Source organism: Dendropsophus ebraccatus, chromosome 1, assembly GCF_027789765.1.
Source record: "Dendropsophus ebraccatus isolate aDenEbr1 chromosome 1, aDenEbr1.pat, whole genome shotgun sequence".
In the NCBI taxonomy this organism is placed as follows: domain Eukaryota; kingdom Metazoa; phylum Chordata; class Amphibia; order Anura; family Hylidae; genus Dendropsophus; species Dendropsophus ebraccatus.
Genome location: NC_091454.1, coordinates 99,393,092 through 99,409,861, shown reverse-complemented (window position 1 = coordinate 99,409,861; position 16,770 = coordinate 99,393,092). Strand labels below are relative to the sequence as shown.

General features: G+C 41.5%; 1 protein-coding gene across 2 annotated transcripts in view; it reads right to left on the bottom strand.

The window, feature by feature from the left end:
* Positions 1-15,897, bottom strand: part of PRICKLE1 (prickle planar cell polarity protein 1) — a 56,199-nt gene extending 40,302 nt beyond the window's left edge. The window contains exon 1 of one of the 2 annotated variants that reach the window (XM_069975986.1): positions 15,556-15,897. The gene's annotated coding sequence lies outside the window, so the exon portion shown is untranslated. The remainder of the gene's footprint in view (positions 1-15,555) is intronic. The other variant, XM_069975987.1, reaches the window with a different exon arrangement.
* Positions 15,898-16,770: the final 873 nt, after the last annotated feature.

The window sequence follows — 16,770 nt, the reverse complement described above, 5'->3', positions numbered from 1 at the left end:
GCCATGGAGACATACAGCTCTGCACATAACCGGATCATATTAGTAAACAAGGCTAAATTTAAACAAATAGGGGGGAATTTATCAACAGTTTTTACGTAGGTTTTGGTGTAAAATTTTTGAGCAATCAATTGTTTTCTAAAAAATGTGCCACTTTTTACAGGCAGCACAAAAGATCAAGTCGTCTAACGACAGAGTTCACTCATCAGCTGAGCGCTGGCCCTTTTACACGGGCCAATTACTGGGTTAATAATAGTCCGTTTACACGAAGGGATGAGAGGAAAAAAATAGTTAGAAAAATCGTTATTGCGATAATTTTTAAGATCACTTAAGCCCATCTCACACCTAGGGTGAATCTTTGAAAGACTGTTTACACAAAGCGATCTGCGAATTTTTAGCGAACGACCAACGATGATTAGAGAACATAATTAATAATTTCTCGCTCGTCGCTTGATCGTTCGCTGTGTTTACACGAGCCCATTATAGCTCAAATGCGATTGTTATTGTGAAAATTCTAAGGATAATTGTTCCGTGTAAACGCACCATAAGAAGGGCCTTCACTGCAACTTTTTAATAATCCTTGCTTGCTGTCCGAGACTAGAAGTTTTTTTAGGTTACTCTAAGAGGTCAGAAAACCCTTTTGACCAAGTTCTGCCCACATAGTACAGATACAATGACTAGGGAGTCATTCAGGTACAACTGTATATGTACAGAAAAAATAAATAAAATAAAAACTATGAATGTCTGTATAAAGTAGTAACAGTGGATAGGCCTTGGTGCAGGAATTGAGCCATACTATGGCATGTGCATGATGAGCAGGGTAAATAAATTTGTTTTATTGAGTTATGATTTTTTTTTCTAGGAAATCTCTTGATCACTGCTCAACTGCAACAATTTTGTATTGCAGCTTGCCTGTTAGGGTAGTTTATACCACCAAGACAGAAGAGCCCCCAACTACCATGGACACTCATTGGCAACCAATCCATGTGCCCCCTCTCTCTAATCATTGAAAGAGAATCTCTCATTACTTTCTTCCTACTGTTCTCAGTTTCATAGAGATTTTCCTCCTGACAGGTTACCTTAAAACATAACCTGTCAGTTCTCCCGATATTACTGTTTTAGTAAATATTTTTATCTTGCATAAAAAAAAATTCAGAGCATCTTTTCATATTATATAGTTTTACAGTCCCTGTTATTCCGGCTGTTACCAGTAGGGGGTGTGCCTTTACTGTTAGCACTGGTTGGGCAATGTCAGACAAGCCCCATTGCAAACAGGAATGGCAAAACCCTCTTGTCAATGTATTTTTTCAATCTACAGAAGAAATATGTGTTCAAGGATTGTTACTTCATGGACAATTCTGTTTTGTGTCTCTTTTAGTAAAAATAAAAGTAATAACAGGCCTCCTTATGACAAATGTGACCTAAAAAGCATGTGAATTATAACAATAGGAATTTGAAATATCAAATATCTATATCCACAACATTATACAAGTTTGTTTTGTATGTTTTAGCATTCTAGATGTGAAGAGCCAACTTTTTAGGGACAAATACATACATTACTTGTTTAATGTTTCAAAGCAGAATATTCTCTCGTCCAGAACTGCTTTCCTTATGTTATTGTAAGTATAAAGCCAGCATTCTTGCAGAGGGATGGTAAATTCAGAACTTTACAAAAATGGCTAAAGGCTCTGCAGCTGTTATAACCAAAATATGTTGGGCCAGCTGAGAAAAAAAAAACAAAAAACATTTAGCCACCCATATCCTCAAATAAATAAGAACACTATATTATTCAGGTTTAGGTTATATACATTTATTTTTAACATGTGCTAGCTAGTTTTAGTTTTTATGTACCTACCCACAAAAATCTTGAAAATATTCAGTTTTCACACTGGTAACCAAAGCACACTTGTCAGCTGTGCTGTGTAGACTGTGACAGAGTCCACAGTGAGTGAGCCATTTAAAGTGGATTATAGCAAAAAAGTAAAGTTTCTGTGTCTACTGATTCAATTTCAGCTGCCAGAAAAAAACACCCATACTTGTCGCAGACTGATTGATAAATCTGGGCCAATTTTATCATTTAAAAGAAGTAATAAATAAAAACCTTACATATTTTGTCCTAAGTTTCCAGTTTTTCTTTAAAAAGGGTGGTTAAACCTTTCGATACTTGACTGATCAGTTGTATTTATAATGGCATTTTAAAAAAATGCATATACTACTGGGACCTTACCTACCCCTGTTCCTTTGTAGCTCTTTCTGGTCCCCATTCTCTTGTGTTCTTTTTGATGAGTGCTCGGAGCAGGACCTGCTCGCTCAAATCACTGGCCGAGAAGGGACACTGCTGCTACCAGTAATTTGCATGCGTGGGCAGGTCCTGCTCTGAGCGTTCATATCAGAAGCAGAAGACCGGAAATTAGGAGACCAGAAGGAGCCGCCAGGGACAGATGGTAGGTAAGTATAGGTATTTTTTCACATTTTTTCTAGCCCTGGTAGTATAGGATTCCACATTTTTGCAATCTGAAATCCGAATTTAAGTGGAAATAAAAAAAAACCCTCTTTAAGACATAAGATCTAATTATAAGTAGTGTGGTGCAGTCCCCTCAAGCAACTGATCAGTGAGAATGCAAAGATACAAAACTGAATCTCTTCAAGGGGCTAAATACAGGTGTGGTGATTTTAAAGAAATATAGCCTACTTAATCATATTTTTTAAAGTGTACCTATCATATCAACATATCAGAGGTTTGTATCAGTCGGGGTCCAGGTGCTGAGAACCCCCCCCAATCGTTAGAATGAAGAGGCAGATGCGCTCAGCCTCTTCATCTCCGTCTCACTGATAATGAATCAATCTTCGAACTATGGAACAGCGATTACCTGAATTTCCTTAGGACTCCATTATAATTCCATTGACTGCAGAGCAAGTACTGCTGCACACGTCTCCCCCTTAATTCTAATGATCCCAACCAGTGCAAACCTCTGACATGATTCTGTGACATGGCAGAGGGTTGTATGAATGATAGGAACCCTTTAAGGAGTTGAAATGGGTACCAATAGCATTCTCCTTTAGTTTTAATTTCAATCAATCTATTCTTAAGTGTTGCAAAATAACTTGGCACTATATAAAGATTATAATTTAACAGTTAACAAGACAACAGTAATAAAACCTGCATAATTACAATCCAATGTTTCTTTTCATTGTACATACTATTGAGAAGTTACAAGTCACCATTTGGAATAAAGCGTTAAATCATGCAGACCTTAATAAACCAGTAACCATAAAAAAACACTGTGGGGGGTTGTAAGAAACAGATTGGGGTTGTTCACCACCTCTCTTGTATTAAACTTAAGTAAATAAAGACTGCAAGTACCCATTTGCTTTCTCTAGAGGCGAGACAGGGCGAGTAGATTTTAAAGTTTCCCAACACCATTTGCTGGTATTTGTATTACAGAGAGTGTTATCCTTGCCATTTCCCTTAAGAACATAACTACCATTAGCCTCAAGTTACAACTAAACCCTTGCACATGCCTAGAGGAATACTTCACCCTGGCTGATTAGGTCAAGATTTGAACATATGATAAAGAGAAGCTGCAGCCAGAGATATCACCCTACTTGGCTGTGTAACACAAGTCTCTGACCATGGGAACATCTTACGACATATCATTTATCACAGACACAAAGGCAGGGTCCCATCAGACCAACATCCTGATATCTCATCAAGCATCCTTATTCCAGAGGAGCATTCTTCTATACATTGTAAAAGAATTATTCTAGGTTTATGTCACATTTGGGCTATATATCCTTTAATGTCTATTCAGTTTATGTACTGAATGTATACTTTATCTTTTAATGGTGGTGAATTACACTTTTGAGTTTGGACATCTATTCTCTTGAACACACACACAGTCACCAGTAGCCTACATTTGTCCCTTTAAATTCAATAAGCCTGCCATGTATACAAACTATCTGTCAATAGTTGATTCAATCTCTATAAAGGCATAAAACATAGTGGGGATGGCATGTCAGCCAATGGTATTAAACTATGCTTTTTTGGTTGAAAATTTTAGTCAGATTCATTAACCCCTTAAGGACAAAGCAAATTTTCGTTTTTGCTCTTTTGCTTTTTCCACTTTATGTTTAAGGGTGCCTTCACACCTACCGACTCGCAGCGTTAATAACGCTGCAAGTCGGCTAGGTCCTGGCAGATGACTGTCATTAAATACACGCAGCGGTCTGAAAGACCGCTGCGTGTATGTAAATCTGCCGGCCGCTTAACCCCTTCTGATGCCGGCCCGCTCCGCTCTGTATACAATACCTCCTCACTCCACGGGGTCCCGGCGTCCTGCTCTCCCGCCCAGCCAATCAGTGGCTGCGGCAGGGCAACACACTGATTGGCCGGGCGCGAGAGCAGGACGCCGGGACCCGTGGAGCGAGGAGGTATGTATACAGAGCGGAGCGGGAGGCGGCCGGCATCAGAAGGGGTTAAGCGGCCGGCAGATTTACATACACGCAGCGGTCGTTCAGACCGTTGCGTGTATGTAATGACAGTGATCTCCCAGGACCTAGCCGACTCGCAGCGTTATTAACGCTGCGAGTCGGTAGGTGTGAAGGCACCCTAAAAGGCCATAGCGCTTGCATTTTTTCACCTAGAGACCCATTTGAGCCCTTATTCTTTACAAAACCAATTGTACTTTGCAATGAGAGGCATTATTTTTCCATAACATATGCTGCAAAACCTGAAAAAAAATAATTTGCGGTCAAATTGAAAAAAAAAAGGAATTTGTTTTGATTTCGGGGAGTTTTGCATTTACGCCGTTCACCCTATGGTAAAACTGACTTGTTATGCATGTTCCTCAAGTCGTTACGATTACAACGATATGTAACATGTATAACTTTTATATTATGAGATGGCTTGTAAAAAATTCAAACCATCGTTAACAAATATATGTTCCTTAAAATCGCTCTCTTCCCAGGTTTATAACGTTTTTATCCTTTGGTCTATGGGGCTGTGTGCTTTTTGCGCCATGACATGTACTTTCTATCGGTACCTTGATTGCACATATGCGACTTTTTGATCGCTTTTTTTACATTTTTTCTGGAATTGATGCAACCAAAAATGCGCAATTTTGCACTTTGGAATTTTTTTGCGCTGACGCCGTTTACTGTGCGAGATGTGATCATTTAATAGTTCGGGCAATTACACGCGCGGCGATAACAAACATGTTTATTGATTTATATTTATAAAATGGGAAAAGGGGGGAGATTCAGACGTTTATTAGGGGAGGTTTTTTTTATTAATAAAAAAACATTTTTACTATTTTTACTTTAACTAGAAGTCCCCCTGTGGGACTTGTATATACAGAGCACTGATTTCTCATAGAGATCAATGCTGTGTGTATACACAGCAAAGATCCATCAGATCGGTGGTAGATTAGATAGATTGCTCTGGCCTGCTGCAGCTATTGCAGAGTCTGACAGATCATCCCCCCCGCGCGATCGCATCGTGGGGGGGGGGGGGGGGTAATCAACACCAGGGATGTGTGGGTCTAAGCACCTAAGTGCAGCTGTCAGGTTTGACAGCTGCATTTAGATGCTTAATTAGCCGGCACGGCAACAGGACCCCATTCGCTAATAGAGGCGCTCCCCGGCTATACATATCAGCCGGGAGCGGCGCCGTTCAAAACGGGGTCACAGCGGGACCCCTCTCTGAACACCCCCCTCCCCCCCTGCGGCACCATGACGTATCAGATACCTCATGGGTCGCTAAGGGGTTAAACAATCTCTACATCTATAACCATCATTGCACACGGAGCTCTTTAAATGGTAGCCCACAATATCAGCTCAAATATGTCTTAAGTAAATGGTGACAAAACGCAATTCACTAGAATTATAGTCCAATATGTTTGTAAGGTGTCTAACAAGTTTAGGAAGAATTTAAGTTTTATGACATCAGTTCTACTGGAGCCAGAATCTCATCAAAATTTTCAAATTACTTAAATACCAGAGTCCATTCTTACCCAAGATGCCCTGTTTTTGCCATACATATTTTTTCAGTGGATTTTTACCATTACTACTTTCTCACTACTGCACCTTATGGGCAGTGCCAACAGTTTACAAAAGTGGGCAACATGCCCAAATTATGTAATATACACACTCTATACAGGTCATCTGCTTAAAAGAGAAAAAAAATGTGTTAAAATACATCAGAGGAAACCTTGCAACAGACTTTATTAAACTCCAAAGCAATCAGTCTAGCGGGGAACACTTGAAAACCCTTTTGGCTTGCAGCTGTCTTCTGCTGCCAATAATGTGTGTAACTGGAAGCATTTCAAACAGAATTGTTGCTAAAGTCAAATGAACATAATTGTGATCTGCAGGATATTTACTTCAGATAAAGGCAGCTGAAAGATAAAAAAAAAAAAACATCTGCACAAAATAAAAGTTTAGACATATATTTAATACACAAGCATATGCACACTACAGCATACTGTACACTACACACAATATTACATAGGATTTCTATAGTTTGGCAACAGAAAAAAAAAAATACATCTGTTTTTCTCATCTAATGGTTTAAAAAAAAAATAAAAAATAAATAAAAAAATCAGGGATGGGTAAAATATTGAAGAATTTGCAAAACAGAACATTGCAGGTGTGGTCCAGCAATAAGAAGTTTCACAGACATCAAAACAAGGTAGGAGCAAGCAGCACATTTCTTATTGCATTGTCTACTGGACTTATGGGAGTTATCCAATTCTTTTACTAATTTAGTCAGATTAAGTTTTTGCCAAAACACATGTAGGGGCTGACACTATTGCATCCCACTGATATTACAGCAGTAAGAATGTGGCTTTAATAAAGCGGTAATCCAGCACTTAAAATGTTTTATATATGTTCCTGACCTTATATAAACGATGACATACCTCTTGTCCTTACCTCACCACACTCCACCGGTGTCCTCCTGCTGCATTTCTGGGTCCCCCACGGACGGCAGCCACAACCACTTCCAAGACGACCTCATCTCTACAGTGGCAGCCCACTTGGCGAATCACTGGCCGCAGCACTGTCTCATGTCAGTCAATGATTGGCTACACAGGCAGTCATTGCAGACACAAGTTTGTCTCAGAAATGGCAGTAGCTGCAGTCAGCGGGGACACCTGAGACACCGCAGGAGGACACCAGGGAGAGCATGGAGAGGTAAAGATAAGATGTTATGTTTGTTATGTTTTATATAAGGACAGCAACATATAAAAAGTTTTTAAGAGCCAGATAGCCCCTTAATCACCAACTACTTTGTGCTTTTGCTACTGTACTTTATTTATACACATGGCATGATATTTTACAGTTCATTTACATTTGCTCATTATACCTTGTTATAACTGGTATCAAAACTTATTATTTGGCATTTAGGCCACCAAGCTCCTAAAACATCAACTGCAGACAGAATCTGCAAAGGATGTGAGTGAGCGTGAAAGGGGGAAAAAAAACTGTGTCAGTGATGGAAGTGAGACAAGATCTGGAAAATGGTGACACTTTAAAACCAAAACAACTGAAATAACACAGCAAGTTTTTGATCTGCAATCTGTTGAAAGTGGCTGTCATTCCAGAGTCTGCCTTGTGGCCAATAAACCTGGCAGATAATTGCTCACTTATCTGCCCGCTGGAGAATATGCTTGGTTGGCCAAGGAAATGTGATCACTTTGTTACCTTCAAACATAGAACACTACCAAGTTAAAATACAGAAAAGAATGCAAAATTGTCACAATGTGAGACAGGATAAGAGGAGAAGACTCCAATACAAACAAACAACATTGGACACAATCTGAATTTCTAAGAAACTACTTTTCTTGAAGTTTCTAAAAACTACTTTTTCTCAATACAACGTATGATCACACAATGCCCAAACATTTCCTAAAAACAGACAGCGATATCTGAGCTTTGAAAAGATTTGTTTGTGGTCATTAGATTTTCTAAGGGTCCTTTTACATGAGAGAGATCGGAACTTGCTTGCAGTGTCTTTAACAAGGAAAAAGAAATTCGCCCAGCTGGGCCACATGAACGAACGATTTCTACAACGTTCATTCGGCCGTTTAAAAACGTTTAAGCAGGAAAATGTGAAGCCAATAAATGATTTTTCCAGCCGCACAAAAGAGCAAATCAGCCGACGAGCAGGCTCACTCGTCAGCTGATCGCTAGCACTTTTACACTGGCCTGTTATCAGCTGAATAAGCATAACTAGGCCCATGTAAAGTTGCCTTAATCCTGCTCATATACTTGATAAAAGCCAAGGAACCTGTATTCTTTAGAAGGAACCATGGAAATCTAATGTGTATGGGACCTTCCAACTTTCTTCAAACAGCAGATGTTAGAAGAACTTTTTCACAATGTGATTTTCAGCCAAATATTTCCTTGTGTAAACGACCCAGTGATCGGCAAACAAACAAGCAATCTCTCATTGGCTGATCACCCGGATCATACAACCCTAAAAATAACTGTTTATTGGCCACACATCTCTCCTTGCAAAACAGGGGATGTGCTACCCAAACCGATGGAAGCAGTAAATAGATGCAAAGTGATCCATCGATCAGTGGTGCAAACTTTCACTCACAATACCTGGTCTGTGGAATGGTGGGCAGCTGTCTGTCCATGTGAAGAAAAAAAAAAAGCTCAAGGTAAACAAGGATTGTGTATGCTGAATTTAAACATGTTGGACGGTTTGTCTACTAAGGTTGGCCATAGACATAAGCAAACACATTTCTAAAGAGTCTGTCCTTTAAGTCTTTATCGATATGTTAACAATATCTCTTTTCGTCTAACAAATCTTCAAAAATTTCAACTTACATTCCAATGTTATCATTAATAGCATTTTATTTTGAGGCACTCATTCACATTAAGGTTGAATCATGACAAGCATGTTCATAATATAAAATCGATTAATAAACAGCAGAATCAATACGCGGTTGTTTATTAATTCTAAGCTGTTACATGTAAGACTATGAACAGGTGACACATTTATTTTAGTCGAACACTAAATGCTAAGCGCTCGTAGCCAAAACAATAATCTGCTGTAGGTGCACACAAGAAATAATTACACAGCTGACACTGTGGGCTTATGATCACATGGCTGCTAGCTCTATGATTAAGGTGCCATAAATACATAGGACATGACTGCATAGGCCTTTAATGGATGGACAGTATAAAGGTTTCCAGCAATCGCTGCAAACTCTTGACTTGGGACAAAACAATAGGCCATTAAGGTCAATGTCTATAGCGGCTCAACAACGTCTAAAAAACCATTAGAGACGCCATCTGCCCTATAATAAAACTGAACAGTCTTTTACTTTTGCTTTCTCAGTTGGAAATCCAATTTTTTCCTTCTCTGTTATAAGCAGGTCAGGAAATTGTGTACTTGTCTAGACCTTACAGCTCCATGCTGGCAATTGGAAAACCATGGTCAGCTAGACTACCATACTCTACTTTCAGATATAAAGTTTATGGACTGCCCAACGTCCCCACATCATGCTAGTCATAACATTCGGTAATACAAGCACTCTATTTTCTAGGTCTCTTCTAGGCTAACAATGCCAGATACCTGTGATATAGAGGTCAGACATAGGCCCAGATTTATTAGCTCTATCAGTGTCCGCAATCCTGCATAAGCACCGTCCCACAGGAACTACATGCTGAGCCAGTCAGTGACTGCAGCTGTGCCCCGCCTCACCCACTGATTGGCTAAGTGGCCATTTCTGAGGGCGGTTGTGACATCACAGGATCGGGAGCCCGGCATGGGACCATGAGCCATGGCGCTGCACTGCGGGGGGCATGAAGATGGGTAAATATGACTTCTTTATTAGGATCCCACCATCAGCTGTCTCCTGGATTTTTCACTGTTGCCCAGAATACACTTAATTTCTGCCTCTCTCTCACTCAAACACAGCCTGCTGCAGCCATAGCACACTGGAGAAAATCACACAATCTTCTCTCAGAGAGAAAGCACCACACTGAGGACCGAGGCTACTGGTACACTACTTAAGTCTTCTCCTCCTCCTCCTTTCTCTATATTACACAGGATATCTTTATATTATACTGCTCATATACAGTCATCCAGCATCAAGAAAGAACAGCACAGATCTCCCCCCACGTAATAGACTCTTTCACCTCAGAAACAAGCTGCCAGATAGTGACCGACAACTTTACCCCGACCACCCTTATCTAATAGGGCCAGTGCTTTATTACGGATATAGGGAGGAAATGCTTTACTCTCTAACCAAAGGCCCTATTACACCAACCAATAATCGTCCATATTTGGTTGATTATTGACTGTTACGGACAATAAATCGCTTTGTGTAATAGCGCCTGTTAAAAAGGCAACAATCAGTCAACATGCACAATGTCAGCTGATCCTTGTCTTTCAACATGTTAAAAAAAAAACAGAACGATAATGACTGTCTGCTGGCCATCGATTCATGGAACATTTATAAAATTTATATTAATATATAAACAATAGTCAATGGTTGAACTCTCCGCCGCGGAATCATGCCTGCCTTAGTGTGCCATAGCCTGTCTGAGAGGGCTTGCGCACCTCTGCTCTAGCCACTCTCCGCGCAAAGAATTGACTCAGTGTGAACATACCCTTAGAGGGATCATCCTTTTTTGGAAGAATCACTGGTGCACTTTCATTAAGCCAAGGCTAGGAGTGGATTCAGAAGTAATGGGAAGCAATTTATACTATACACACGCAGGACATGACCGAATACACTGTCAATGGATGAGCACCACAAGCTTTCCATCAACGGATACAAACTTTCTGACTTTGGGATAAAACAATGGGCCATTAACTAAGTTCAATGTCTAAACCTGCTAAACAACTTTTAAACAACCATTAGAGACGCCAAATGCCTTGTAATAAAAGTGAGCAGTCTTTACTCTCACTTTCTCAGTTGGGAGTCTAATTTTAGGAGGGTTGTCCTTTTTGGTTGGATTCCCACGTCAGATATTATTGTACTTGTCTAGACGTCTTTAGAGCTGGCAACTGAGCAGCCATGGGGAGCTAAACTGCCATATACCCTTTTCGAGATAATATTTCATGGGTTTCCCAATGGCCCACAGCACACTAGGTTCAACAGTACAATTATTTCTGTATTTTTCATTGACATAATGGGCAATATGTTTCAATTATCAATATCATAATGGGCAATATGTTTCAATTATCTTATACACTATCACTAAAATATTGTCTCTGAAATAGGAAGGTGATGGAAGTTCAGGGGGCTGGAAGTTTCTATTGATCTGTATTGGCATATTTTTTATCTCATTGACATCCCTGTAAAAAAAAAAGCATGTTTCATTTGTGCAAAGCTCGCATGTACATATTTGCACAGTTTCATTTTAAATCCATAATTGACCAACGTTATAAACATGGCAGTGAGAAAAAAAAATGCAAAACCCACAAAAAAAATGGATGTAAAATCTGCACGCAATACAGAACAGAAAAAGGTCAGTCTTTATCCATATATTTTTATATAAGGCTGGGTTCACACTACATATATTTCAGTCAGTATTGTGGTCCTCATATTGCAACCAAAACCAGGAGTGGATTAAAAACACAGAAAGGATCTGTTCACACAATGTTGAAATTGAGTGGATGGCCGCCATATAACAGTAAATAACGGCCATTATTTCAATACAACAGCCGTTGTTTTAAAATAACACCAAATATTTGCCATTAAATGGCAGCCATCCACTCAATTTCAACATTGTGTGAACAGATCCTTTCTGTGTTTTTAATCCACTCCTGTTTTGGTTGCAATATGAGGACCACAATACTGACTGAAATATACGTAGTGTGGACCCAGCCTACAAGTGTAAATGAGGCTGTAAAGCGAAACTGGCTCAGTTGCCCCTAGCAACCAATAAGATTCCACCTTTCATTTTCCAAAGAGTATGTGAGAAATGAAAGGTGGAATCTGATTGGTTGCTAGGGGCAACTGAGCCAGTTTTCACTCCTCCATTGACTGTTGAATTTCAGCGCACATGACCTCTCACTGCAAGGCTGGGTCCATATTTATACAATTTTTGTGGCTGCAATTCCTGGCCCAACCAGTGATCTCATGACCCGTACTGAGAGCTGTGTGTTTGGATCAGACATGCAGTCAACAGTCAGCCAGGGACTCTTGTCCATAGTGCACTAGTGTGAACTCCGCCTATTTTATTTAGTTATTTCCCACAACAGTTTTTATGCAGTTTTTTAGCCGAACCTAGGAGTGGATCCATGAGGAAAATAAAAGTCCTTCCTTTATGTCAGCCATTTCTCTTGAATCCACTCTTATCGTATAAAAAAAAAAAAAAAAAGCATCAAAAACTTCAGTGGAGGTGTGTGTGTGTGTGTGTGTGTGTGTGTGGGTAACCAGCACATGGGGAAAAATAGTGAAAACAAAACAACCATATAGGGGTGGGAAGTAGCAGTAGAAGGTCTGTGCCTTGGCATAAATAATTACCTTTGCTGCTAAGGCCGATGAGAGTACAGAAGTCACAGAGTAATGAAGGTTTACTTGTCTGCCCCAGCTCCCTATGGGATATTCCTAAGAACAAAAGGGTTTGTTTCTTGTTTTTCCACATACATCTGCCTCTAATCTTAATAGCTCTGCTAGTAACCATACACATCACACAACTTCTTCCCTCTCTAAATAGATGGTGCATATCTATGAATACTCCTAGCTTAACTTCTTCCAAGTCCTATTATGATCTGGACAAACTGCAGCTCCCTACACATTGGATTACCACACATGATAAACTGTTTTCCCTTGTCTAGGCTTTCTGTGGCAAAACAGATTGCATCTGTCACTGGAGGTATATTAATTGCTTTTTTACCCCCTTAACAGAGTCCCTTAAACACCACTTGGTCCGACCCCAGTAACAGACACTGGAAACCGTAGACACAAAAAATGTAGAGAGAATTGCTGTGCAGCCCAGACAGTTCTCTGTTCTTCACAGAACACAATAGGCTGCATCATACAATAGACAAAAAAAATGTAGAAAACGTTAACTCTGTTTCAAAATACATCAGCCGTGTTTAAGACTATATATTATCTATACTTTACAAGTCATCTCTCCCTAGCCAGTCACCCACCTACCCCCAAAACCTATTAGGAAATCTCTTCTAGTGTTTCCTGGCTCCGAGCCTGATTGCATGGAGAATTACTGTAGCATCACCCACATCCTCTTCCATCAGACCCCCAGCAGAGGTACAATGATAGATCTCTGTCCACAGGCAAAGGCAGTCACCAGAATACTGAGAGGACATTGAAGTCAGACTAAACTGAACCTGGTTTGACAGGATGATAGATGATCACTGCTTATTACCTCCAGCAAGAGGAAATATTGCTTGAGAGAGAAGATTCCTCAAATGCTGCATCACTGTGTCCAGGTACTGTTCATACCAACAGGCAAGTATCCGAATCCACTACAAGTTCTAGAATCCCAAGGAAGAAGGGAAAGCCAGAATGTCTACAGTTTCCAACTACATGGCAATATAAAATTGTTGTAATAAAGATGGGCACATAAGCCTCCCAGTGGGCTAGTATATTATCCTTACAATAGCAGGAGGCTGAAACATTGACACCTAGTTAAAGGAACTGGTGAAAGCAAAAGCTTATTGGGATAGGACCAGTTGTCACCAAAGTGACAGACCAGCTGAATTCCCACATCTGGAGTCTCATTTGGGCAAACGCTCTGAAACTCACACCCTTATATAATGCTGGCCTGCTAAAGAGACAGATGGAAGCGCTCTGTACTACAACCACACACTCAGGACATATCCCGAGATACAAAATAAACAGACAATGGACAACACCATCATATACCCAGAGAAAGAAGTGCAACCTACTAGCATGCAAAAGAAGTGGAGAAGGAGCTTGCAAAGTTTCCTATTGAAAGAATAGCTCCCATCCACCCTGGCCTGCCCCTCCTTACTTCCCTGGCTTCTAATCAATCACCTTGTTCCAAGACTTCACTAGCACTAAGCAAGAATCAATAAATGAATTAAATGAATTATCCCCAGCAAGAGGTCAGCCTGTACATAAAAATACCAGTGCTTTCACTGAATAAACACTATAGAAAGCTCAGATAGTTATCTTTAATTGCGGGAGCCTGGAATTGCTTAACATGGCCTTATTCCACAATAACGCTAGTTTTATGGCATAGATATACAGCTTCCTGGACACAAAGCACCACACTCTGCCTGATGCCAACCCTCAGCTGGGAGACTCCAGCACTGCAAGCATTTGGCTCATGGGAAGTATGGACAACATCGCTAAATGCCAAATAGTCCCTAGTAACATAAATCATCATAGACATCATGCAACTTTGCTCAATTCTCGCCCATAGATAGTGACTTGTATGAGTGCAATGCACACTGGGAACCACAGACCAGATGCAGTCAGCCTCTAAAGTCTGACAAGTTGCAGTTATATTGTAGCCAGATTATGGCAGTGATCCCCAGTATGTGGCACCACTACAAGCTGCCGGCTGTAGTACTCTGTAGGGCACGCTGGGGGTTGTAGTCTTGCAACAGTCTGAGAGCCAAAGGATGGTGGACCACTGTTCAGTCACAGCCTAATGTAAGCATGTGCAGGGCATGTTGGGGGTTATAGTTTTTGTTTTTTATAACAACCAGACAGCCACAGGTTGGGGATCAGCGATCAGAAGTAGTCCAGTCTAAGTTGATGTAAGTTATTGAACACACCTCTGCTGCATCTGCTTTTCCTATCTAGATAGAGGGGCTCCAGCCCAGCATTACTGAGAGTGTTCTAGAGACTTTAAGCCTCCTTTATTACCCCTTAGGGAAAAGAGTTTGCACCAAGAGAGGATTTACCAGCTCATTCATCCTGACACATTTCCAATACATGGGATTACATATATTCCTGAGTGTTTTCACATACTTGCACACAAACTCGGTTCCATAGAACAATGACAGACAGACACAATTACCCGTCTGTACAATAAAGCCAATCCACATTCTCTGGCCTTGAACCCACAGTGCTCCCTGAAGAGACATGTTATTTAGCCATCAGCCTCACCTCTCCCCTAGGGGAATGCCATTTATTTATTATTATATGGGTAACACTATCAGATGGGGCTGGCACACACACATCTCTGCACCCATGGCCATAAATGCTGTATTCCAGCTGATCATAACATTTACTACTAACATTTAGAGAGGAACTTATACAATTCCCAACCTAAGTGCTATTCCCACATGCTGCCAGCAGGGGGAGCTGCAGAGCAATGAGCCGCAGGACTCCTCGGAGTGAAGGGTTAATGCAGCAACTGGTGCCCAAAGTAAAGTGAGTGTCTGCTCGGCACTGCACAGCCTCCAGGTCCCAGGCAAGTCTGGGAAGAATTTCTAAGTGACAGAGCTCAGGGTGTCTGACATTCCTCAGCACATCCCCCATCCAGACAGTACAAGGCAGGCGGCAGACGCTCACTACTAGCAAGGCTGAAGAGAGTTACTATGAACACTTGCATACCGCAAAGTAAGGAGTGTGAAAGTAAATAGCGACCTACCGTTCCGTGTCTGACGCCTCAGCAGGGTATCCGTGTGCAGTGTACGGAGGCTCCTGTCACACAAGCACATTGAGGAAAGCTCCGCAGCGCTCCAGGCTTGTAGTCCCCTCCAGCTGCAGCGGCGGCATAGGCAGCACAGTACACACACAGCGCCTGTAGGTGAGCTCCCTCCTCACTGACTACTACTACACTGCTGCCTGCTCCCAGCACAGCTAACGTGACAAGAGCTCACCCGCCCGCTCATTGGCTCCGCCGCACAGCCCTCAGCCAATCAGCGCGCACACTGATAGAAGAGCCTGCACAGTCAGCTTCCCCCGCAGCTCTGACAGTCCCTGTAGGGGGTGCCGCGCAATGAGCAGTCTGCAGACTGTGTCACCGGGTGGTCACCTCGGCGGGGCTGTGTGTGAGGAGCAGGAATGTGCTCACCGGTGCAGGACCCGGCTCATTCTTTTCAGAGACAGCTAGAACGGAATTCCCCCACAGGAAGAACCAGGAAAGGACCTGTGCTATTTGTTTGGATGAAACAAAGTGATGAAATATCATCCAGTCAGTAGTGAGAAGTCTCCGGATTATGGGATGTCTGTGTGGGGACGGGCTGGTTACCCGAGGGTGACTGGTGGGACTAGCCGGGGGGTATCCTGCACTCACACACAGCCTTCATTTACAGCTTGTAGGGAAAGAAATCAAGAGCTCAGAAGAGAACAAGATGAGAGGTTCCTTGTAGTGTTATTACTCAACATGGAAGTCATCCTGGTGCTGCTGCCCCCAAAGGTGGCCCCACAGCATGGCTGATACCAGAGAGCAATCACATCTGAGGCTACATCAGGTCTACGCTGCTATTCAGACATGGTGTGGACAAGCTGCCACTATGCTGCACCTTATTTGGGGGCTTTATTGGAAAGAGATACTTAGCTTCACATCTACAATGTAGTTATATGACTTATGTGCTGTCTGGAGTTGGCCATTATCCATACTAATGTGTATGTCAGTATGTGCTGTCTGGAGTTGGCCATTATCCATACCAATGTGTATGTCAGTATGTGCTGTCTGGAGTTGGCCATTATCCATACCAATGTGTATGTCAGTATGTGCTGTCTGGAGTTGGCCATTATCCATACCAATGTGTATGTCAGTATGTGCTGTCTGGAGTTGGCCATTATCCATACTAATGTGTATGTCAGTATGTGCTGTCTGGAGTTGGCCATTATCCATACC